General features: G+C 47.7%; 1 long non-coding RNA gene across 1 annotated transcript; it reads right to left on the minus strand.

The window, feature by feature from the left end:
- Window positions 1-307: 307 nt before the first annotated feature.
- LOC146337752 (uncharacterized) lies at window positions 308-17,911 on the minus strand. The gene is made up of 2 exons (XR_014785089.1): window positions 16,203-17,911; window positions 308-5,217 (listed from the first exon to the last, which is right to left on the minus strand). It is a non-coding gene; the product is annotated as an uncharacterized LOC146337752 (long non-coding RNA).
- Window positions 17,912-25,408: the final 7,497 nt, after the last annotated feature.

Raw genomic sequence — 25,408 nt, forward strand, 5'->3', positions numbered from 1 at the left:
CCGGAGCCACCCCAGCCACCGCTGAAGCTGCTGTCGAAGCTGACACTGCCACCAGGTAGGTCTGGTCCACGGTGACTTCGAGGGGTGGCAGGGGGAGCAGTCCGTTCCACCATGGAATCTGGGGGGGGCGGATTCTAAAGAATCTGGCCACACTGGAGTCCATGGCGGAATTCTCCAACATCCCTATTTTCAGATGGAGATTCTGTTGGAGAGGAATCAATAACTCAGACACAGGAAATCCAGTAGGTGGCCTTATAAGTAAGTTTATTTGCAAGCGGAGATGGGGAAATAAAGAGGCTGACACAGGTTCTTGGGTTCAAATCGGGCCACATTTATTGATAAAATCTGCAAAGGGGAAAACAGGACGGGCAACTAGAGATGTACGAAAGTCACTTACCTTTTCGAAGGGTGACATTCGCGGTGGGGGGGAGGTGCTCCATCCCTCCCCCTGAAATTCTCGTTGGCTGGCTCTGCTCCGCAGCGACTCCACCGAGCCGCCGCCTGGGGCTGCCTGTAGCCAGGCATCCAGCCACTGGGCTGCACAGGGATGCAAATGGCGGCTGCCGTAGCCACTGCCATTTGCATCCCTGTATTTTGCCATGATAGGCTATGTAAGTATTTAAGTAGTCTATCACAGCAATAATGAAGAAGCGATAGGCGGCCGCAGATGCGGCCACCATTCACAAAGCTGTGCGAATGGCACCAGGTAAGTGTCCCATGTCGTGCACCTTTCGCAGGGTGGGGGGTGGGGGGCTTCATTCTGCCAAGGATTTGGGGGGGCCAAATGCACTGGCATTCAGCCTCACCAAGATCCATGGCAGAATTCTCTGACATCCCTATGGGCAACTCAACTGGAGCAGCCCCTAGCTGTCCCTGAAATGGGCGAAAGCATTCAAACCCTGTGTGGTGGCATGTCATCTTACCACCCCACAGGGCTACCCCTTTTGGGGGAGGTAGGCCTTCCCCTGTCACTCCCGCCCGTGCCGCACAACACCAGGTAAGTGAGGTGAGTTGGCCTCCCAGGTAACCCTTATCCCCCTGATGGGCCACAAAACCCAGAGCAGGAGGCCTCATGTGCCACCTGTCACAATAACCGTGCCTCTGAATGCTCTCCGTTGCTATTCTCATCCCGAATGCCCATCCTAACAGCAACAGCATGTGACCGTAAATTAGCCCTAAAACAACAGATTAGCCTAAGGACATACCCACCCCATTTACAGTGTGCAGTAGGCGAAAAGACGCACAGCCCAGGCCAATAAGACTGTGAGCCAAAAATTCCTCCTTTGCCCCCGAAAGGACAACCAGACTGATCCCACACTGCATAAGGGAGGGCGGGGGTTAGCCGAGCTCCAGAGAGGCATTGGGGAGTGGCGTGGAGAGCTTAAGACAGCTCCCCGCCCACTCCCACCTCTGGTGGCACCACCTCAGGCCACCAATCTCAGCCGAGGATGTCACCTCACCCCACCCCCTGCAATGGCCCACCACAAAGCCAAGCAAGCTGGACTCGGGGTGTGGCATTTTCTGCTGCAGCAGGACTTCTCGGAGGATGCACCTCTATATCAAAAGGAGAAGTGTCTCTGTGTCGCAGCACAGAAGCTTTTATAGTCTATGTAAAAACAAGCATGTGCAATGTTGCATATTAATTAGCCCTGGCGCACACAACCTTTTTCTTTTATGCACATGGCCCCTTTACCTTTGCACTCCTTATTCTTCTGTCTTATGCATGTACTTGTGGTTTCGTATTCTAACCACACTCAGTTGTCATGAACTCCTTTTCTTATAACACCATTCATTAGACTTCATGCTTTTTGAAGATAAGATTGTTTTTCTCTGTTGCGGGAAATTGTCTTTTCTTGCCCGGAAGTTAAGGCCCTCTGTTTTCTTCTAAATTAAGAGAGGAATGTGCATGTGTTTGCTGACAGTTTCTGGAACTTTGGAGAGACTCCTATAAAATCCTAACACACTGGCTTGTTCTTGGTTCTCACCTGAGAGGGGGAAGGTGCACCACCTGATGGGATAGACAGCCCCTAGGGTAATACCTGCTGCTTCATAGGAACCAGGGCAGCTACAACTGTGAGTTGAGAGTAGGGATGTTGGAGAAGTCCGCTGTGGATTCAAAGGAGGCCAGATTCTTTTGAATCTGGCCTCAGGAATCTGAGCAGATCGGCACCACTTACCTCCACTCCAGGAGGACTGGAGGCAGAATGGCACTCGGTTGCTTCTTGCCAGCCAGAGCCGTTTGCGTCCTCCCTGCCGATCGCAATTTCTTAAAAAAAAAAAAGGCGATCAGCAGGATGTGCCCATAGACTTATATGCAAAATATAGCCGTGAATCTTGCGTATAAGCCTATGGACACATAGACTTAAATGGAAGATTGATGGCTGTATTTGTGTATAAGTCTATGGGCACATCCTGCCAACTACCATTAAAAAAAGAGAAAAAAAGAAATGGCGATAGGCAGGGAGGAAGCGAATGGCTCTGGCCAGCAGGCAGCAAGGTAACAGGCCCCCAAGCTGGGCTCCCCCCCCCCAGAATCCTCATGGAGTGGAGCCACTCCAGAGGATTCCGGGGGTGGGGGAGGAACGGATTGCCTCCCCCACTACAGATTCCCCACCGGAATGTACGGTGGGGAATCTGTACATCCCTAGCTGAGAGGCGTTTGTAAGATTTTCTTTGCTTTTCTTATCTGTGTGCATTTCCCATTAATAAACTGTATCACTTTTTCACATAAGTAGACTTGAGTCATATTGGTACCTCAAATCTTGAGTGTGGCTCTGTGTGGATTAGGCCAGATACTCAGTTTTAAGACAGATACTTATATGGATATTTGGTCTGCTTTAGTTGAAGTTTATGCCTAATTCTTAGAAAGCTATATTTTCATATATATTTAGGGATGGCAGAGAATTCTGCCATGGATCTTGGGGAGGCCGAATGCCAGTGCATTCAGCCCCCCGAAATCTGTTGCAGAACGGCCTGCCACCACCCCCCGCCCCCCAGTGGATCCCCCCGGGACGAGACTTACCTGGGGCGGATCTTCCAGGCAGCGGCAGCTCCAGCGGCAGCTGTGGCGGCGGTGGCGGCGGTGGCTGTGGTGGCTGGTCTTCCGACCGGCTGCCACCACCACCATTTGCAGTTTTGTTTTGTTTTTTACACACACATGATAGGCTACGTAAGTTTTTACGTAGCCTAAAACGTCTGGGTAAAAAAAAAAAAAAAGGCGTACGTAAATGGCAGCGGCTACGGCCATGCGTTCCTTATTTTGGGCTGTCTTAGTCTACATAAATAATTACGTAGATTAAGATGTCAAAAATAAGGAACGCAAATGGCGGCGGCCATAGCCACCGCCATTTGCGTACACGTTTTTGTTTTTGTTTTCCCCCAGAGCCCTCCGTGGCCAGAAATCCGGCTGCAAATGGCTCTGGCCTGGCTGGGCCTGCCTGGCTGCTCCGCAGAGCTGCCGCAAAGCACAGCCGGCCGTGGAGGATTCCGGGGGGGAGGAACGGAGCGCCTCCCCCCCCATAAACATAATCCGTGAACAAGTAAGTGATTTTCGTACATCCCTATATGCATGTACTGAAATTTAGATTTATTATTTTGAATGTATTATTTTAAATGTATCATTTATCATTAAAATTAAATGTATCATTAAATAAAGCTGGTTATCATTTATCATTTTATTAAAGCTATCATTCATCATTAAATTTATTAGTTATCATTAAATTGTTAAATTTATCGGGTACCATTTATCATTTTAAATGTAACATTTCATATGCATGTATTGAAACTGATATATTCACATCTATGTAGCTACAATGTTTTCCTCTTTCTTGTTTTGCTGAAATGTTATAATAATAATAATAATTATTATTATTACTACTACTACCTATCAATGCTTACTTCTAGCCAAAGAAAGTTAGCATGGGCTGCCCTGTCCCGCCACTGCAACATCACTTCAAAACAGTTGCTTCTACGTTATCCGCACGTAGCAGCAAATTCCTTCCAAGTTTTCTCATGAATTGCACAGCAAACAAACCAAACCAAACCCATTAACTGCTGGACTGACATTGTAATAAAACAGGAACATTGTCATGGAAAGAATGTACTTAATAAGTCTTCAGCTTTGGGGGCAAAAGCAAGAATATGGGAGGGGTGTGTGTGTGTGTGTGTCCTCCCCTTTGCTAGCAGAAGTTTATTTGATGTTATGAAACAAATGCAGCTGAATCAGAGACAGGCAGAGGCTTTGCTTGATTCAGGGTTTCCCATCCAGCTGCCAGTCCAGTCCCAGGCAATATTTTTACAATAATGGAGATACCACTGACCATCTGCTTCTTTGGCATTTTCATAGCCACAGGTGAGTAGATGAAGCTGAGATGCATTTGAGACTAAGGGGAGTTCAAACGTTTCATTGTCCCAGAAAATTCAGTGTAGTATCAGTTTATTATGTATGCATGAGTTTATTAACACAAACACAGAGGTTTCCTCATCAGACTCAGCTCAACAATACGCAGGATATTTGATTTCTGAAAACTGAAATTGATTCATATCTGGCAGGGCCAGTACATTGAAAAGCGAATAATTCTGGTGTTGTGTCAGGGGAAGAGTTGACTATCACTCAAGGCTTTAAGCACAACTTGATGACCGGTAGCTGCTTCTAGATTTTTTGAAGTTAGCTTGGGTTGAATTTAGGGATGTATGAGCATTTCATGTTTATTAGAAAAACAGCTGAAAATGCCTCACTTGCAACTCTGAACACATTTTTCAGAAAAAGCTGGCAAATTCTTGAGGTTGTGATTGTGTTTGCAAAATGAATCTTTGGGGGGAAAATGCACATGTTAAAGTATGCTTTTTTTGTCAAAAGGGATGTATTTTGCAAACATGATAGCAAGCTTGTGTTTGGGGGCAGGAGGGGGAATAGGGGAGGTGTGTGTGTGTGTGTGTGTGTGAGATAGAGAGAGAGAGAGAGTCCTTCCCTTTGCTAGTAAGGAACTGTTTTATATTATAACTGCACATTCGTATGCATGCTTGGAAAAATGTGCATTTTTTCCCATTTGAAAATGTGCACTTTTCTGGTTCAGGAAAAGAAAAAGAAGCCACTTGCGTACAGGAATTACAGTGAGGCGAAATAAGCATTGAGGTAGAAAATTGATTACCTTGATGAGGTTGAACGGTGCTCATTCTCCCATCCCGAATTGAACTGGAGACAAATGGTTTGGAAAGCTACAAAAAAGGAAACAATTCAGAGGTTTTGTACTTGGTGAGCAATGTTTGGCTAACTTCCAAGTGTTGTTGTTACTTTGGAAGGGAATGGGAAACGATGGTTCTTTACAGAGTAGGATAGTAATTTGTCTGTCTGCATGTTTATTGGCATCACCCTACCAGCCCTGGCTGAATGCTGTATATTTGCAAGCAAAGGGCTGTGACAAAACAAAAGATTCCAGCGTACTCTCCTCATGAAGAAATGACCATGCAAAAGGCTGGGCCTGGACTAGGGGTGTACGAAACCCCACTTACCTGGCTCCGCTGGGTTCCGCAGGTGGGGGGAGGCGTTCCGTCCCTCCCCCCGGAATCATTGATGGGGGGAGAGACGCCCCCGGAATCCTGCCTGGCTGGCTCCGCCCTGCAGCCAAGCCGCGGAGCCGCCAGCTGACTCCAGCCGCCCACAGCTGGACATCTGGCCGCTGGGCAGCCCTGCAGAGATGCAAATGGCAGCTGTTGTAGCTGCCACCATTTGCGTCCCTGTGGTGAGCCGTGATAGGCTACGTAAGTATTTACATAGCCTATCACGGCAGGGGAAAAACCCCATTTGCGTACGCTGGGGTTCCCCCCCCTGCTGTGATAGGCTTCGTAAATACTTACATAGCCTATCACGGCCTCCGCAGGAACGCAAATGGCATCCCTGCATTAGCCGTGATAGGCTACGTAAATACTTACTACGGCTGAAGAGGATGAAGCGAATGGCGGTCACAGGACCGCCACCATTTGCAAAGCAGCGCGGACGGGAGCAGGTAAGTGGTCCGTTTCGCGTGCCTTTCATGGGGTGGGGGGTGGGGGCTTCATTCCTCAATGGTTTTCGGGGGGCTGAATGCACTGGCATTTGGCTTCACCGAGATCCGTCGCGGAATTCTCTGACATCCCTAGCCTTGACCTTCCTTCCTTGCAGTGAATTGGAGAGTGCGACACAGTGTGCAAGTTTGGAAACATTCACTTCCTGGAATGAGTGCTTCGCTTGCGGGTTAGGAGAAGAGCGAGATGTCAAATATATAAGCCTAGGAAGTAGGTAGCGGGGTGGTGGGGGGGGCGGGTGCTGTGGCAGGGAGGCGGGGGCGGCGGTGGGTGCGGCGGTGGCGGCTGGTCTCCTGGCTGGCCGCAGCTGGGCGCAGCTTACGTAAATGGCAGCGGCTATGGCGGCCGCCATTTGCGTTCACTATTTTTCGCCGTTCTAGCCTACGTAAATATTTATGTAGGTTAGAACGGCGAAAAATAGTGAACGCAAATGGTGGCCGCTGTAGCTGCTGCCATTTGTGTACGCGTTTTTTTTTACTTTGCCGTGATAGGCTATGTAAATACTTATGTAGCCTATCGCAGTTAAGTACAGGGACACAAACGGTGGTGGCTACGGCCGCTGCCATTTGTGTCCCTGCTGCCCAGTGGCTGGATGGCCAGCTGTGGGTGGAGCCGGCCAGCAGCTCCATGGAATCCCCGCAGAGTGGAGCCAGCCAGGCAGGACTCCAGGGGGAGGGATGGATCACCTCCCCCCTGTCAAGGATTCCAGGGGGAGGGACAGAGGACCTCCCCCCCCACCGAGAAGCAGATCCGCAAAACTGTAAGTGACTTTCGTACATCCCTAGAATTTTATTGTTTTAACTGTTTTGTTGTACATCGCCCAGAGTGGCTGGGTGACCAGCCAGATGGGCGATTAATAAATTTAATCAATCAATCAATCAATCAATAGTAAACATTTACACTCCAGTAGAAAATGAGCAAGGTCTTCCTCCACCACTACTGTGTTACATGGGCAGATTCAAAACGTCCTTGGGATTTTCACCAGACATCCAGTATAATCTGTTACTGGGGGCCCATCTACACCCGGCTTTTACTCCGGGGTGGCTGCAAGTTGAGGCCTCTCGTGATAGATGACGCATTGCCACTTTGCAGCCATCCGTGGTTTTCACCCAGAAAATGAGGAGTTCAAAGGAGTCGTTTTGCTCAGATGTTTTTCGTTTGCTACAGATTTCCCTGTGCTTGTGAGCTGTCTGTCTCTTCCCCAAACTGACTTGACATTTCGTGGTGGGCATGTTGTAGGAGTGCGTAGTGCTTGCGTCACTCTGTGATGCCCCTTTACTCCCCCCATCCTTTTGCAGCCTATCATGGCCTCCACAGAGAAGCAAATAGCATCCCTGCGTTAGCTGTGATAGGTTATGTAAGTATTTACATAGCCTATCATGGCTATGAAGAGGAGGAAGCGAATGGTGGCCGCAGGACGGCCGCCATTCGCAAAGTAGCGCGGAAGGGAGCAGGTAAGTGCTCCGTTTCACATGCCTTTCGTGGGGTGGGGGGGCGAGGGCTTCATTCCTCGATGGATTTCAGGGGCCGAATGCACTGGCAAGATCGGTCAAGGATTGGGGGAGATATGAGTGCCCCCTCAAAAAACCCAATTGGAAATCAGTTGGAGGCTTCAGAATGCACTGGCATTCGGCCTCACCAAGATCCATCGCGGAATTCTCTGACATCCCTAATCACAGGGCATGGTGATTCAAAGCCTCATTGCTGCACAGTTGTGACAGGGTGGGGGGGTCAAAGCAGTGCCATATAGATGGGGCCCAGGAGGACATTTAGCCAGGCCTGTGTGAAAGCAACATGAAATTCCCTCTTCACTAGATATTGTGGGCAGCCCACAATGTGATTGTGAACACCATTTTGTGTGTTTTCCCCATAGGTGCAAAAAGTGAGTTTGGGGGGCATACCTAGGCTCCCCCTTGTCCAATCTGCCCCAAATTTAACACATAGGTAGCTATGTAATTTGCTAGCAGATTAGGTTTGGTACATAACAAAGCTTATTTTGGCATGTTATGGGGGGAAAGGATTAGCCACCCATGTAGGGCCTCATGGATGGAAGTTAGCATTGTGTATTGCCCCTGCAGTTGGTTTCGAACTCTTAATTTAGAGGTGGCAGGACAGTGATAAATCAGATCCAAGTTTACTTACAAGGAGATACTTTATTGAGTATAATCAGCACACAAGCGTACCCAGTGGTTGGATCAGACAGCTTCTCTGAACCCAGAGCCATGGGGTACAATGGGTTTTATACCATACATGTTAGCAGTGAGGCAGCATGACAGTAGCAAGCACCCCCTAGTGTTCATTCCCAGCATAGACTAGCAGTGCTTGGTCTCAGCACAGCCACCTGCAGCTTTAAGACAAACAAACTTCACTTCCCAGGCCCATCTTGATAAGATCCTCTAGCTTGTTAGTATGGAATGTGCTTGAGGCCGCTATCGGCCTTTCACTCATCTCACATGCTCAGAGGCCTACTAGCAAGGAAATTGCACCCATAATGAACTTATGCAAGGCATTATGGATCTCTAGGCCCCTCTTGGTGACTTGGTTATGCTCCTGGGGCCAATACACATTGCCCTTCAGATATAGGTCTTCTAGTGCATAGGCTATGGTTGGATTTTTTTACTGAGTGTGAAAATTTGAGAAAAAAGAGTGAAAAGGTATGGCCAAACACCTCTCATGCAAAATACAGATGGAAAGTTGCCAAATTTGCCAGGCTGGGAGAGAATGCACTAACTAGCAGTGAGGTCAAAATCCAGCAAGATCGGTCAAGGATTGGGGGAGATATGAGTGCTCCCTCAAAAAACCCAATTGTTTGTGTTGAGGGAAATCAGTTGGAGGCTTCAGAATGTTCATGCTGAGGGAAATCAGTTGGAGGCTTCAGAATGTTCATGCTGAGCTGTGGTGTGCAGCCAGAGGGGGGAGATTTAAAGGGGCCCTTTGGAGCCCCATGGCAAATCAGCTTGGTTCATGTCAATTGCTGAAAGTTTAAGGCATGGAGAGGAAATTAAAGAGGCTGTGCCCCGCCCCTGCAGATGGGGTGTTGATTCACCTTTTCTTTTTTGTTTACTGAAGTCAATGTGTTTTTAAAAAGGCTGCAATAGAAAGAGCAGGAGGTGTGGAAGTCAGGGGGCTCATGCTGTGTGTGTGTGTGTGTGTGTGTGTGTACGCGTGTGTGTGTGAGATGGGGTGGGGGATGGAGGGGTGGCTCCAGGCTGGGAGGGGGTATGGGGGGTTCATACCTGGGTCTGCAGGATGGGGTCCCAGGTGGTGATGCCAGTGGAGGGGGCTCAAGGGTGGGGGAGTCTTGAATGTGATGGTGGAGGTTCGTATCAGGTGTGGGTGTCTGGAAGTCAGTGTCTGGGGGGGATTGGAGGTGAAAACTCATGCTGGAGTTGAGTGTCTAAGAATGGGGGCTCAGGTGGGGGTGGGGGCTCTAGGTTGCAGGTTTGGCATTCACAATATGCATAATATCTCACAGGTCTGAACACTCGGGCTGCTGACTGATAGGTCCCAGAGCCCTGTGGTTCAACCTGAAATCGGTGGCGGAACAGCCTGCTCCCCGCCCCCCTGGGACGAGACTTACCTTGGGTGGATCTTCCTGGCGGCGGTGGCTCTGGCGGCGGCTCCGGCGGTGGTGCGGCGGCGGCAGCGGCCGGTCTTCCGACCGGCTGCCACCACCGCCATTTCCAGTTTAAAAACAAAACAAAACAATGTGATAGGCTACGTAAAGATTTATGTAGGCTATCATGGCTAGTTTTTTTAAAAAAAAAAACGTGATAGGCTATGTAAATGTTGACGTAGCCTAACATGTCTGACTTTTTTAAAAACAACAACGCGCGTATGCAAATGCCAGCGGCCATGGCCGCCGCCATTTGCTTTCCTTATTTTAGCACATCTTAATCTATGTAAAAATTTACATAGACTAAGACGCCGAAAATAAGGGGAACGCAAATAGCGTAGCATCTACGCTATTTGCGTTCCCCTTAATTTTGCTATCTTAGTCTACGTAAATCTTGACGTAGACTAAGACGTGCCAAAATAAGCAAATAGCGTTGCCCTTATTTTTGCCGTAGTCTACGTAAACCTTTACATAGACTACAGCGACCAAATAAGGAAAGTGAATGGCGGCTCCCTATGGGGGCCGCCATTTGCGTACGTGCTTTTTTTTTTTTTTTCAAAGTCACACGTGATAGGCTACGTGATGATTAACATAGCCTATCATGGCTGACTTTGCAGATCTGGCCGTGATAGGCTACATTAATCGTTAGGTAGCCTATCACAGGGGCGTTTTGTTTTTTCTTTTGAAGTTCGCGGCCGGGGAGACAGGGCTCTTCTCCCCGGCCTGAATTTCGGCCGGGCAAGGAGGGAAGCCTCCCCCCCTGGCCTGAACTTTGGGGGGAGCAGCGAAGCGCCTCTCCCCCACTGCAAAGCAAGCTGCGAGACCAGGTAAGTGACTTTCGTGCACCCCTACCCACCAGTCAATAAAGAGAGTAAAAAGTTCAGGTGGAAGATAATTCTTCATCTTTTTGATGGGATAAAAGTATTTTTATCTGTTAAACAGTGACTGGTGGCCAATCTGAACTTTGTGCTTGTGTAAAAGTTTCTAAGTTTCTAGCAGTCAACTGTGGCTGTTTATTGAACAGATCACCAAAACAGATTTTTCACCTTTACGCTGATATGTAGCAGTCTGAAACAGACAGCAGCCTGCCCTCCATTTTTACCACCATTTCCTGATTCTTGCATGTGTGTGTCTTTTTGAGTTAGGGGACAAGTTAATTCATTCCACTGGTGTTTAAAATATTGTTCATTTTTATTTATTTTATTTTATTTTGAGCTATCAGTTCTTTATAAGATCAACATATGTTGTAGGATTCCCATGGTATCTGGGGAACATCATATTTTCTATATACTGTAATCATCTTCTGCAGTCCTCTCTTCAATGACTGCCAATCTTTATTATACCAGCCACCAATTAGTTGAGGGTGGAACTTTTGCGGTTGAATTGGTTCATTACAGAGGAGTGGTTTAACTTCCTTTTTTATCTGGCAGTACAGGTCTACTGCAAGGTCAGGATCATGACAGCAATTTCTCCCTTAAATTTAAAATTTCCTCAGGATACAATTTCTTATTCAAATCAGCAAAAACTTAGTATGTTACCCTTTGTGTTGTAACTAACAGTTGATTAGCCTTTACACAGAATCTGGATGTATCTTTCTTCCACCTGGTGGTCACTTAAATTTAAAATCTTAAATGTAAGAGGGGTGGGTGTCACTTGATACCATATTGTATAATTGACAATGCAGGATTTGTGAGGAGTCTGCACAAAGACAAAATCATAATCCATCACACTTTCCCTGGAAAAGCCAATATAGGTAAATTCTCCAAAAGGATAATTGAAACCAGATCCATTTAAAATGGGGAGATTTAACTTAAAAAATAAGTTATAGTAGTAAAGGAGGGGGGTTTGCATCAAACTCTAAACCATGCCCCATTTGCAAAGGTCACAGTCACGCCGCCCCCCATTGAGACAGGAAGCCTTGCACTAGCTGGAAGCCCCACGTATGCAATCAGCTGACCCGGCCATATGACCTTCAGGGTCACATGATGGGGGTCATGTGACCCCTCTATGAACTCACCATGCCACCATGGACCCATAGGAATTGGTTTTAGAGCCCTAGGGGGCACAGGCGCGGAAATGGCCCGTGGTGCCATTTGCAAGCTGTGCCCGGATTGGCCCTGCGGGGTCATGTGACCCCTCTACAAGCTCATCACACTGCCATGGACCCATAGGAATTGGTTTTAGAGCCCTAGCTGGTACGGGTGCGGAGATGGCCCACGGGGCCTTTTCCAAGCTGCGCCCGGATTGGTCCTGGGGAGTCATGTGACCCCTCTACGAGCTCGTCACACTGCCATGGACCAATAGGAATTGTTTTTAGAGCCCTAGCAGGTATGGGTGCAAAGATGACCCACGGGGCCTTTTCCAAGCCCCACCTGGATTGGTCCTGCGGGGTTATGTGACCCCTCTATGAACTCGCCAAGCCCCCATGGCCCAATAGGAAGAGGTCTTAGAGCCTAGTGCTGTAAGGTCACACCCCACAACCCCGTTGACCAATAGGGACAGCCTTGCCCACAGAAAAACAGCCTTTTATCATGCCCAGACACATTTTCTGCACAGAGAATGTGGCGTGGCCAAGAGCAACTGAGGAACCTTTGGGTTTTACTCATCCCCCAGTACCCTTGTGCATTCAGCCCAGAAAGATGGAAACTGCACCTATGACACCTGGAGTCATAAAAAGTAAACCAGGGAAGGCAGCTGTTGTCACAGCGACTGTAACAGAGAGCTTACCTTTAGCTGTATTTCCCATGGGGCAAAGAACTTTTCCTGAAACCGAGTTACATGCCACTTGGAGTATGGATAGCAATGAGGTGAAGCCTATTGAAGACATGGATGGCAGGGTGCTTATGAAAATAGCCACCTCGCCTTTAGAGTAAATGGAGCTGGGGGATCCTGACACAACCTGGTCTACCTTCCGCACATCCCTTGAGGATCTGGAAGAGGAGATGGAAGTTGTGGCAGAGAAAGGCTGCACACCAGTAAGTGTTTATTTCTGAGATTTGTTCTTAATAGTATTTAGAGAGCAATTCTGGGGGTGGGGGTACATGCTGCTGACTCTAAGCTTTCCATTGTGTTACACAGGAACATGGAATGTGTGGTGATATCGACAACCTGAACATCGAGAGTTCACCAACAGTCAACATTTCCTGCCTGTCACGTATTTCCCCAGACACGGTCACAGAAAGATAATGCTTTCTGTGGTGGTGGTTTCTTTTGCACCAATAAAAATGCTTTGTAGTAACCCTAAGCGTCCATTCTTGTGTTAACCTACAAAATGTCAGAGCATGAAGAAATCCTAAAAAAGATTTATTATACCCCCGGTAATGTTGGGAGTTTGGGTGGAGTGAACCCCTTATTTCAGGAGGCAAAGAAACAGAGCAAAACGCTGGTCAGAAGAGAGGTTACCAAGTGGCTCTCAGATCAGGAGGCTTACACACTGCATAAACCAGCCAGGATCCATTTTAAACAAAATTGGGCCATAGTGTCTGAAATGGATGCACAATGGCAAGCCGATTTAGTCAACATGAAGCAATTTTCTCAATACAACAACGGTTACAAGTATATTTTAACAGTGATAGATATTCTGTCTAAATATGCCTGGGCTTGCTCTCTAAAAGGCAAAATGGGCAGGGAGGTGTCTGGACTCGCTTTTAAAGTGGTTTTCACACAAGACGGAAGGCAGCCTAACAAAATACAGACAGACAAAGGAACGGAGTTCCTAAACAAGGATGCGGGTCATATATTCAAAAAACATGGTTGTTTTTGTTTCCAATACTGAGGTCAAAGCTGGGGTTGTTGAGAGATTCAACTTTAAAAACAAAAATGTGGAGGTATTTCACAGCCAACAATACCTTCACTTATATAGACGTGCTACCGCAATTCCTAAAAAGTTATAACCATAGCTTTCACAGAGCCATCAAAGCTAGGCCTGTGGATGTTAATCAGTCTAACTCCCTGGACATTTGGAAAGTAGTCTATGGGAGCTCTGCATAAAGGAAATATGAGGCACCCCTGCTCAGAAAAGGGGACCATGTGCTGGTTTCTAAAAGCAAGGGTGTCTTTGCAAAGGGTTACGAACAGAATTTCACCACAGAGTTATTTATAGTGGATCAAGTCATCCAAAGAGCAGAGAGACGTGTCTACCACTTAAAAGATTATGAAGGAGACACAGTAGTGGGTAGGGATGGCGGAGAATTTCTCCACAAATCTCGGGGAGGCCGAATGCCAACGTATTCGACCCCCCGAAATTGGTGGTGAAATTCTCCACCCCCCCCGCCCCCCCCGAGATGGGACTTACCTCCCTCGAATGTCCCTCTCAGCGGCGGGTCCTGGCGGCATTTCGGTGGGGTTTCGGCGGGGGCAGCGGCTGGTCTTCTGACCGGCTGCCGCCGCCGCCATTACAAAGTGAATGTTAAACACACACACACACACACACACGTGATAGGCTACATAATGCTTTACGTAGCCTATCATGGCTAGATTTCCAAAGTCAGCCATGATAGGCTATGTAAATCGTTACGTAGCCTATCATGGGTGACTTTGGAAATCTAGCCATAATAGGCTACGTAAATCGTTACGTAGCCTATCACATGTGTGGTTTTTTTTTTAACATTCATTTTTGTATTTCGCGGCCGGGGAGATGGGGCGCTTCTCCCCGGCCTGAATTTCGGCCAGGCGAGGCAGGGCGCCCCCCCCGGCCTGAAGTTTGGGGGGGAACCGAAGCGCCTCCCCCCCACCGCGAAGCAAGCTGCGGGACCAGGTAAGTGACTTTCGTACATCCCTAGTAGTGGGGACCTTCTATCCTGAAGAATTACAGAAGGTTAATGCCATGGAGGATAGGGTGTACAGGATCGAAGAAGTCCTGGTTACAAAATGTAGGGGTAGGAGAAAGTAACACCTAGTGAAATGGTTAGGCTGTCCTAGCAAGTTCAACAGTTGGGTGCTTGCTTCTGATCTTTGTGAACCTGTATAGAAGGGCAGAACAGGATGAGTGACAGTGGGTTTTACATTACCCTGCCTAGTAACGCCTGTGCAGAGGTTTTCCCACAGAACACCATCTCTGCATTTACTATACGCTAGGGGTGGACGAAAGTCCCTTACCTTTCGCCGAAGCTTTTTCGCGGTGGGGGGGAGTGCTTCGCTGCTCCCCCCGCGAAGTTCAGGCCGGGGGGGGGAGGCTTCCCGCCTCGCCCGGCCGAAATTCAGGCCGGGGAGGAGGCTTCCCGCCCCGCCCGGCCGCGAACTCGAAAGTAAAAAAAAAAAAAAACCACGTCCCCTGATAGGCTACGTGACGATTCACGTAGCCTATCACGGCTAGATCTGGAAAGTCAGCCGTGATAGGCTACGTGAATCGTCACGTAGCCTATCACGGGTGACTTTAAAAAAAAAAAAAAAAGCGCGTACGCGAGTGGCGGCCCCCATAGGGAGCCGCCATTCGCGTTCCTTATTTAGTTGCTGTAGTCTACGTCAATGTTTACGTAGACTACGGCGAAAATAAGGGCAACGCAAATAGCATCAGGGGACGTGTTTTTTTTTTTTTCTTTCATTGCAATGGCGGGGGCGGCAGCCGGTCGAAAGACCGGCTGCCACTCCCGCCCCGCTCGAACACCGGACGAACCGCCAGCCGGACCCGCCGCCGGGAGGGACATTCAGGGAAGGTAAGTCCCGTCCCGGGGGGGGGGGGGCGGGGGGGCGGAGGATTTCTCCCCGAAACTTGTTCGGGGGGCCGAACACGTTGGCACTCGGCCCCCCGAAGTTTCGGGGAGAAATTCTCTGCCATCCCTACTATACGCCTAGCAAAATCTCTGGACCTTCCAGGGTCATGGGAAGTGGGTCTGGTTGAGAGACAATATCCTCACAGCTGGTACACTCTAACTAGCGATGCACATATTGAAATTCATCAAGGGAAAAGCAAGTGGACCTTTTTTCTGTGTAGTGGCTATTATGCGAGCAGTCCTGATCTGGTCGAAAATATGAACAAGCTTATACTAGATAAACCAGGTGGCCCGGAAGTGGTTATGCACTACAATGCGGTGTCTGGAAAAGTTGTTGTTAAAGCCACAACACCGTATAGCATAGTAGCCAGTACAGAGCTGATCCGCATATAACCTTCCATAAAAAATAGGGCATGATAAAGCTACTATTTTCTATTTATTGCAGGAAAAAGGATTTGTAAGGACATTTGAAGATAGAAACGCGTGGATTCCTACATATTCCCACAATGTGAAGACAAAAAACAAAGCTGCTTGCATGCACTATTTCCCCTAAAATGGCTGTTGTGCTATGCATAGAGATTGCAGCAACAGCTCTGAATGAAAATATAAATGTTGAAAGTACAAAAAATAATAATTAAAAAATAAAAAATGGTTAACATGTCAGACCTGTTTGTGATCCTGCATCACCACCTACTGGTGCCCCCTGGTCATGCAGATTCATTTTTACCAATAGCAGCAGGTGGATAGCAGCAGGTGGTTCCCCCCCCCCACAAAACCCCTTAAAACATACAAATTAACTAGAAAATACATGCCTTCTTGATAGACCTGTGACATCAAGACTGCTTTTGGGGATTGCTCTATGGATAAGAAGAAGGGGAAAAAAAGATAGACGAGCTTTAGAGAAAGAACCTTTTTTTTTACATTAGAATAACCACAGAAAGGGAAATTTTATTATATATATATATATATATATATATATATGAAATGAACTTGCTTGCAGGCATACTGCACCTCTTTTAGAATATTGAAGGGTGTTTTAGTTTTTCTGCAGGGGTAAATTGGGAAAAGAAGCATAAACTGTATTGCATTTTCTGCACCCATCTACATTAGTTGGCAGAAGGAAAAAGAGTTAAGGTATACTTACATGTAAGGTAGGCTTTCAGGTGCTTCCCTTCAGGTTTGGGGGGTGTAAAGACACAGAGAGGTGCGGGATCTTTTTACCAGTGCTAGTCCTATTGTGTGAACTCTGGTACTGTGATTGGATAAAGTTAAGGATCCTCCCACCCCTAAGGTTGGCCTCCAACCCATCACTAAAAGTTAGTACCACCTACTCAAAAACACAAAATGGGGTTTCAGGTCCCCTGTAATCTACCCCCCCCCATCTGGAGACATGCGGCATGAGACATTTCGGGGCCCATCCCCTCTACCCTGTAATGGAAACTAGTGATAGAAGTTGATTCTTTCAAAAACAATTCTGACAATAATAATAATAATAATAATAATAATAATATAATTGTTTTCCCTACATATAAATGCACAAAGTTGGAGGTGTCCCCTACCACCCTATCATGTTTATTTTTAAAAAATGGATACCTATGTATCCATCATTTTAAAGACAGTTATTGAGATTTTTTTTTCTCTCCAATATCAGATGTTTACATTAATACTTTTTTTTACTAAGCTACTAACAGCAAATGTGAGAGGACTAGACCATTGCCCCCACCCTTCTAAAGAGCAGGCCATGTAGGATTTTTAAAAAATCTAAGTGGCACTTAAGGAATGTTTTTTTTTTTTTTTTTTAAGACTCTCTTACTTGGAGCCCTTGTGTTCTCCATGTTCAATGATTCTTTCAAAAACAATTCTGACAAAAATAAAATAATAATAATTTAAAAAGAAAAGAAAAAGAGGGAATAGTTTTCCCCTACATATAAATGTGTAAAGATTAGATTAGAACACTGGCTGTTTTCCCAACACTGAAATTTAGGAACGCCCTACTCAAAAAAACACGTAAGGCGGTTTCAGGACCCATGTAATCTACCCCCCATCTGGAGACATGTGGCATGAGCCTTTCGGAACCAGCCCTCTGCCCTGTATTGGAAGCTAGTGATAAAAAGCTGAGTCCTAAAATTTAGTTTAGCAACACCCTGCCCAAAGCACGTAATGAGGTTTCAAGACCCATCTCAAAAATGGAAATTAATGCTACAAAGTCATTTACAGGGGTGAGCATAGTTTTTGGGAAACCTAGCAGCATTTTTAAATGTGTCTAGGGTGATGGGTCAATTGCAGGTAGGGGTGCACGAAAGCCACTTACCTGGTCTTGCAGCTTGCTTTGCGGTGGGGGGGAGGCGCTTTGCTGCTCCCCCCGAAGTTCAGGCTGGGGGGGGAGGCTTCCCTCCTTGCCTGGCCGAAATTCAGGCTGGGGGGGGAGGCTTCCCGCCTCGCCCAGCCGAAATTCAGGCTGGGGAGGAGGCGCCTTGCCTCGCCCGGCCGCGAAATAAAAAGTTTTTTTTAAAAAACGCCCCTGTGATAGGCTACGTGACGATTTACGTAGCCTATCACAGCTAGATCTGCAAAGTCAGCCGTGATAGGCTACGTTAATCGTCACGTAGCCTATCACAGGTGACTTTAAAAAAAAAAAGCGCGTACGCAAATGGCGGCCCCCATAGGGAGCCGCCATTCGCGTTCCTTATTTGGTCACTGTAGTCTACGTAAATCTTTACATAGACTACGGCGAAAATAAGGGCAACGCAAATAGCGTTGCCCTTATTTTCGCCGTAGTCTACGTAATCTTTACGTAGTTTCTCTAGTGAAATGGCCTCCAACATATTCTGTGTTTAGGCAGTGGAAAAGCAGAGTCATCAGAACTGGTACTAACATACCATTTTCGGGGGTCACGTTCTGCAGCCAGTGAGGAAAAGCAGATGGCCCCAGAGGGTTGCTTGCCCGCGCCATGTTCTCTGTGCAGAAAATGTGTCTTGGCATGATAAAAGGCTGTTTTTCTGGGAGCAGGGCTGTCCCTATTGGTCAATGGGGTTGTGGAGCATGACTTTACAGGGCTAGGCTCTAAGACTTCTTCCTATTGGGCCACGGTGGCTTGGCGAGTTCGTAGAGGGGTCACATGGCCCTGCAGGACCAATCCAGGCATGGCTTGGAAAAGGCCCCATGGGCCATCTCTGCACCCATACCTGCTAGGGCTCTAAAACCAATTCCTATTGGTCCACGGCAGCGTGACGAGTTCGTAGAGGGGTCAAATGACCCCTCAGGGCCAATCCGGGGGCAGCTTGGAAATGGAACCATGGGCCTTTTCTGCGCCTGTGCCCCCTAGAGCTCTAAAACCAATTCCTATGGGTCCATGGTGGCATGGCAAGTTTGTAGAGGGGTCACATGACCCCCATCAGGTGACCCTGAAGGTCATATGGCCGGGTCAGCTGATCGCATATGTGGGGCTTCCGGCTAGTGCGGGACTTCCCGTCTCAATGGGGTGCGGTGCGATTGTCACCTTTGCAAGCGGGACGTGGTTTAGAGTTTGATGTGAATCCCCCTCCTTTACTACTAGTTATTTATCATCAGTCCTCCCTTATTAGTTTTATTATTTTATGAATTTCACTGAGTCATATCCCAAGGCCACAGAGCATCATATATTGCGCTAAGCTCTGGGCATTCCATACCAACCCTGTTCGAGCATTGAATTCCCTTGTTTTCACCCTAGCAATAGCACAGTAAGAATCCTCTAGCTCAAGCAAAAATTGTTCCAAATTTGCCCAAACGAATCACAAAAGAGTGGCTATGACTCAGGGAGGATGTAAACATATATAGTTTTTGTGAACCGCCCAGAGAGCTTCGGCTATTGGGCGGTATAGAAATAAATAAATAAATAAATAAATAAATAAATAAAATATATATGTATTGCAAGCTTTCTTATATGGGTGTACGAAACCCCGCTTACCTGGCTCTGCCTGGTTCCGCTGGGGGGGGAGGCACTCCGTCCCTCCCCCCAGAATCCTCACCAGGGGGAGGCGCTCCGTGCCTCCCCCTGGAATCCTGGCCAGCCAGGTCCGCTCCATGGCCAAGCCATCGAGCCGCCAGCCGCCTCTGGCCGCCCACAGCCCAACATCTGGCTGCTGGGCAGCCCTACAGGGATGCAAATGGCAGCTGTCATAGCCGCCATCATTTGCATCCCTTTCTTTTGCCGTGATAGGCTACATAAAAATTTATGTAGCCTAACACGGCAGGGGAAAAACCCCAGCATACGCAAATGGCAGTAGCTGCCACCATTTATGTATGCTGGGTTTTTTTCCCCCTGCCGTGATAGGCTATGTAAATACTTACATAGCCTATCACGGCCTCTGCAGGGATGCAAATGGCGTCCCTGCGTTAGCCGTGATAGGCTACGTAACGTAAGTATTTCCGTAGACTATCATGGCAGAAGAAGGAAGTGAATGGCGGCCGCAGGACGGCCGCCATTCGCACAGCAGCGCGGACGGGAGTAGGTAACTGCTCCGTTTCACACGCCTTTCATGGGGTGGGGGTGGCAGGCACTTCGTCCCACACACCTTTTGTGGGTTGAGGGGGCGGGGCCTTCATTCCGTGATGGTTTTCGGGGGGCTGAATGCACTGGCATTCGGCCCCACCGAGATCCATTGCAGAATTCTCTGACATCCCTACTTTCTTACCATAACTGCCAAGGCCCAAGGCTCAGAGGTTTTAACTAATACCGTTGTCCCTTCCAAAGAAGTGCAGACAAGAATGGAAATCCCTCCACTGGGTTTTCTTCCTGCACTAAATGGAGCAGCCAGAGGTTGAAAGTTTTGTATCCCTTCAGATTAGGGATGGCGGAGAATTTCTCCCCGAAACTTCGGGGGGCCGAGCGCCAACGTGTTCGGCCCTCCGAACAAGTTTCGGGGAGAAATCCTCTGAACCCCCCCGCACCCCGCACCCCCCCGGGACGGGACTTACCTTCACCGAATGTCCCTCCTGGTGGTGGGTCCGGCCGGCGGTTCGGCGGGTGTTCGAGCGGGGCGGGAGCGGCAGCCGGTCTTTCGACCAGCTGCCGCCGCCGCCATTGCAATCAAAGAAAAAAAAAAGACCCCTGATAGGCTACGTGACGATTCACGTAGCCTATCACGGCTAGATTTGCAAAGTCAGCCATGATAGGCTACATCAATCGTCACGTAGCCTATCACGGGTGACTTAAAAAAAAAAACGCATACGGATAATGGCGGCCCCCATAGGGAGCCGCCATTCGCGTTCCTTATTTAGTCGCTGTAGTCTATGTAAATGTTTACGTAGACTACGGCGAAAATAAGGGCAACGCTATTTGCGTTGCCCTTATTTTCGCCGTAGTCTACGTAAACATTTACGTAGACTACAGCGACTATATAAGGAACGCGAATGGCGGCTCCCTATGGGGGCCGCCATTAGCGTACGCGCTTTTTTTTTTTAAGTCACCCATGATAGGCTACGTGACGATTGACGTAGCCTATCACGGCTGACTTTGCAGATCTAGCCGTGATAGGCTACGTGAATCGTCACGTAGCCTATCAGGGGGCGTTTAAAAAAAAAAAAAACTTTTGCGTTCGCGGCCGGGCGAGGCGGGAAGCCTCCTCCCCGGCCTGAATTTCGGCCGGGGCGAGGCGGGAAGCCTCCTCACCGGCCTGAATTTCGGCCGGGGTGAGGCGGGAAGCCTCCCCCCCCGGCTGGAACTTCGCAGGGGGAGCAGCGAAGCGCCTCCCCCCCACCGCGAACGTCCTTCGACGACAGGTAAGCGACTTTCGTCCACCCCTACTTCAGATCTAATTTCTCACAGGGCCATGATTCTTGAATGCATACAATATAAAAGCCTTTGAGGAAGTTGCCAATTTTGATAAAGTTGTGCACTGTGAGACAGTTTTTAAGTACACATTTTGCAGACATAAAGGCAAGCTCAGAAATTTCTGAATGTTTTCATAGAAAATGTGCTCCCATTCTCATTCGCGTTCAGGCTTTCGAGTATTTTGCGAACTGAAACGAAATTCCCATGCATCCCTACCTTAAATACCAGCTGCTGGGGAACACAAGAGGAAGGGTGTTGATGCACTCAAGTTCTGTCGTGGGCTTCCAAGTGTCATCTGGTTGGCCACTATGGGAACAGACTGCTGGACTAGATAGGCATTTAGTCCGATCCAGCACAAATCTTTTTATACTTACCCCTGAAGGGATTGTTGTGTTCAGCCTTAATAGCTGTTAAATTTTCACAGTTCCCCTGCCTAGCAATACAAGAATGTTCTCTTCCAGCAGAATGCTGGGCATTTTGTGTGTGCTCATGGATCCACCCATCAGCCTGCCAGGGCCACACTTGCAGTTTCAGCAGCACTGAAATGGTTCCTAGATAATCAATTTCCTCTGTGGGAGGTTGAAATGGCCCTGCCACCATATGCTCAGTAACCACATCCAGAAGTAGGCTGGGAATTGCTGGGAATTAAGCCAATTCCCATCTTAATGGAGAATTAAGAATTAAATGGAGGTTTCCTCCATGCTGGAGGAGCAAAATGACCGTGCTACAAGTTTGTTTATCCCCCTTCCCTGAGAGGGCAGGGCTTTGGGAAAACTTCAGGGCCTTAATTTCAGCATGTCCTGCTAGAATAAGAGGCATATTGTGCTCTCTCTTTTTCATGATAGCCTATCATGATGCATACTGATCAAACAACTGTTTGAAACGAATGGTAATCATTAGCCACAGCCTAAGTTCTTATTTTCTGTCAGTTGGGTGTCTGACCAACTGTACTGTTCAAAGAAGAAAAGCTGCAAACAGGATGTAGTTACTGCACTTGAGACTTCTTTGGTTTAGATAAAAAGACGGTGTGAGAATTTCATAGAAAACTTTGAAGATAAAATTGTTTGTTTCATTCTGACTTGGGCTCCACATTAAGGGCAGTATACATGGGCATAACTGAGGCGACTGCTTTTCAGATTTTGAGGCTTGACTCTCATCTTGTTCAGCCTGGGTTTAAAAGCCATTTACATAAAAGCACCCAGACAATATTCACAAACAACATATAACTAAAAACTAGGGCTGTGCACCACTTTGGTCCGAAGCCCAAAGAACAAGGCGAAGTGGGCTGATTCTAAGGGGCTTCGCTGTGATCAGAAGCAGATCAGAATAGCAACGGGATGCCCCGAAGTGAAGCAGCTCATCGATGAAGTGCCTCATCCACCTCGGAGATTCATTGCTCTTCTGATGCCTTCTGAGCAGCCCATACAAGCTGTCTCCAAACTGCATCAACTTGTGAAAGTTCATGTGGAGGGGGAGGCAGAAGGGGGGAAGGGGAGAGGAGGCGGAGGTGCCAAATGTATCAGTTCAAGAGAGATCTGGCCATCGAGAGGGGCAGAAGATGAGGAGGGAGGGGGAAGGGGAGAGGAGGAGGGGGAAGGGGAGGGAGGGACCATTGCTGTGAGTCAGCCTCTGTTTGCTCATTGTGAGAGAGGTGGTGTTTCTGGAGAGAAGAGAGCTGTCCAAACGTTATTTGGCTAGAGCAGTGGTCTCCAAAGTGGGGTGCACGCACCCCAGGGTGGCGCGCAAGATGATCTATTGGGGTGTGTGAGCCGCCTGATAATTGAGCAGCCTCCCACTGCCCTGACGAGCTGCCATTGTGTGCAATGATGGTGGCAGTGGTGATGGTGGCAGCAGGATGGGACGGGAGCTCCATGGCATTTCTGTCTTGGCTCCAGTCCAATCCTCCCTCTGCTGCAGCCACTGGCAGCCACTGGGAGCAACTGTGCCAGTCTCTGACAGGCATGGCAGAGGAAGCCTTAACCCTTCCCACTCTCCTTTGGCAGAACAAAGCTGAGAAGGAAGCATGTGCTATGGTAGCTATGTTAGTGTCTCCCCACCCCACCCCACCCTTCTGTAATAGGTTACCATTCACTCTTGTTTTTTGTTGATTTAAAAATCCAGAAAATTACACTGTAGTTGCTTCTTCTCCCCCCCACACACCTTTTCAATTATCTACCAACCATTAGTTTGTTCTTACTTTGATTCTATCTATCTATCTATCTATCTATCTATCTATCTATCTATCTATCTATCTTTTCCTTTCCTTGTTCTTGGCTCCCCTCCACTTCCCCTGCTCAATTCCTGTATTCCTTTCCTTCCCATTTTTGTGCGTGTGCTTGTGTTGTGTGGACAAGCAAACAGTATGAATCAATGGAGTACACACAGTCCACATTTCCAAAAACAGTGGGCAAAGGACTACACACATTAACAGCTATTATTTAAATAATTTAATATGACACTGAGTGTTGCAAGGCAAGGAAGCCCGATATGAGGCATCTTCGGGGTCTCGGCAGGGGCAGAGGTGGGCGAGGTGCTGCTGTGCCCTCCTGCCAGGGTTGCTGTGTTGCTTCCTGCCTCTTGTCAGTCCAGCAGACAACAGTTGTTGCTGTTCATTCAAGTCAGTGTGCCCACCTGGCAGGGTGGCTGTCTTTGTTTACTTCTTGCCTACCAGCCACTGTATTCCCAGGCAATTCAGCCAAAGAGAGGCAGAGGTTATTGACTGTGAATAGGAAAGTAGTACTATTTGCACTTCAAAGAAACCCATAACAGAGTTTAGGGATAGTGACCTCCTCACTGCTTCCACACCTAACTTAATTATCCCGTTATGAACTTTGGTTTGAGTTTCTGAGAACAGCACATTTTACCTGCAACTTGCACAAAAACTAGTGGGTCAAACCACCTGAGATTTGGCAGGTGGAATGCCCTCCAGGGGCTTGTGGAGGGGCCCAGATTTCAAGCACTTCTGTGGAAACAGTGTAAAGTTATAGCTCTTTGCTTTGAGAGTTTTTGTGGAAGAAATCAAATTTCACCTGCTCCCAGCACAAAAACCACTGGGCCAAACTGTCTGAAATAAGGTAGGTGTACATCTGTCTAGGGGGATGAGATCTTCCCAAATGTCATGTATGTATCATGAAAAGTGAAAATGTTATGGACATTTGTGTTTTCCCATGCAAGTCAATGGGAAAATGCCAAAAATGAGAGATTCGAATGTTCAAATCTCGCTTCGGATTCAGATCCGAGTTAAAGTGGATGGAGTCTGAATCGTTCCGAAGTGAAGTGGAGCCACTTTGATAGGTCTGAAGCATCATCTGAAGCAAAGTGGAGGGTCTATGCATAGCCTAAAACAACTTTCAATTGACAGTTATAACTCAAGACACATCCAGGACTGATTCAACTTATCATGTACTGCCAAATGCCTGGGAAAGAGAGAGGTCTTCACCTGGTACCAGAAAGATAACAATTTTGGCACAAATGACATTAAACGCTAAACTGTCCTGTAAGGCAATATATTAAACTGAGTTAGGCTGGAAGAAGATTTCTGTTGATGCATGTCTACCCTGAATGACTTTAGTTTACTTGGAGTCACACACACACACACACACACACACACACACACACAAAATGGTTCTTGTAATATTATTCAAGGGATCAGAAACACATTGTACTACATAAAGGAATATTTGTTTGGTTCTCTCAGGAGGCCTACTTTCAAAAGCTGCTTTGACTCCACCCACCTCTACTTACTTGTTCCAAATCCTCTGAACCTTGAAAGCAGGACAAAGAGAGCAGGCATATTGTTTCAGTTCCCCCACCCTTTCTGGGGAGTGTCTCGTTTCTTCTGTAACTCACACTAGCTGCATCTGATGCAACCTTTGCTTCATTCTGGCTTTCCGGTTCAGTTCTGATCTAGGCCCCAGGCAACACTGGAATTATGGAGACCCTACTGCACGTCTGCCTCCTTGTCATCTTCATAGGCAGAGGTGAGTAGATGAAGGTACTGAGTAGATGAGACTGAGAAGCTTCGGGGGTGAATGGGTTCCAAGCCTGCCTGCCATTGTCTCAGGAAATTTGTTGCATGTGTTAATTAACTTAAACAGACGTTTGCTGGAGAATTCTCATGGCACAAATATGATCAGGCTATCGCACTTCTGAAGGTGCAAACTGAGTAATCTCTGTGTGCCAATATACTGAAATGGGAATAACAGT

Source organism: Heloderma suspectum, chromosome 10 (genome assembly GCF_057233095.1).
Source record: "Heloderma suspectum isolate Gila_16-S chromosome 10, 16-S_ref, whole genome shotgun sequence".
NCBI lineage: Eukaryota > Metazoa > Chordata > Lepidosauria > Squamata > Helodermatidae > Heloderma > Heloderma suspectum.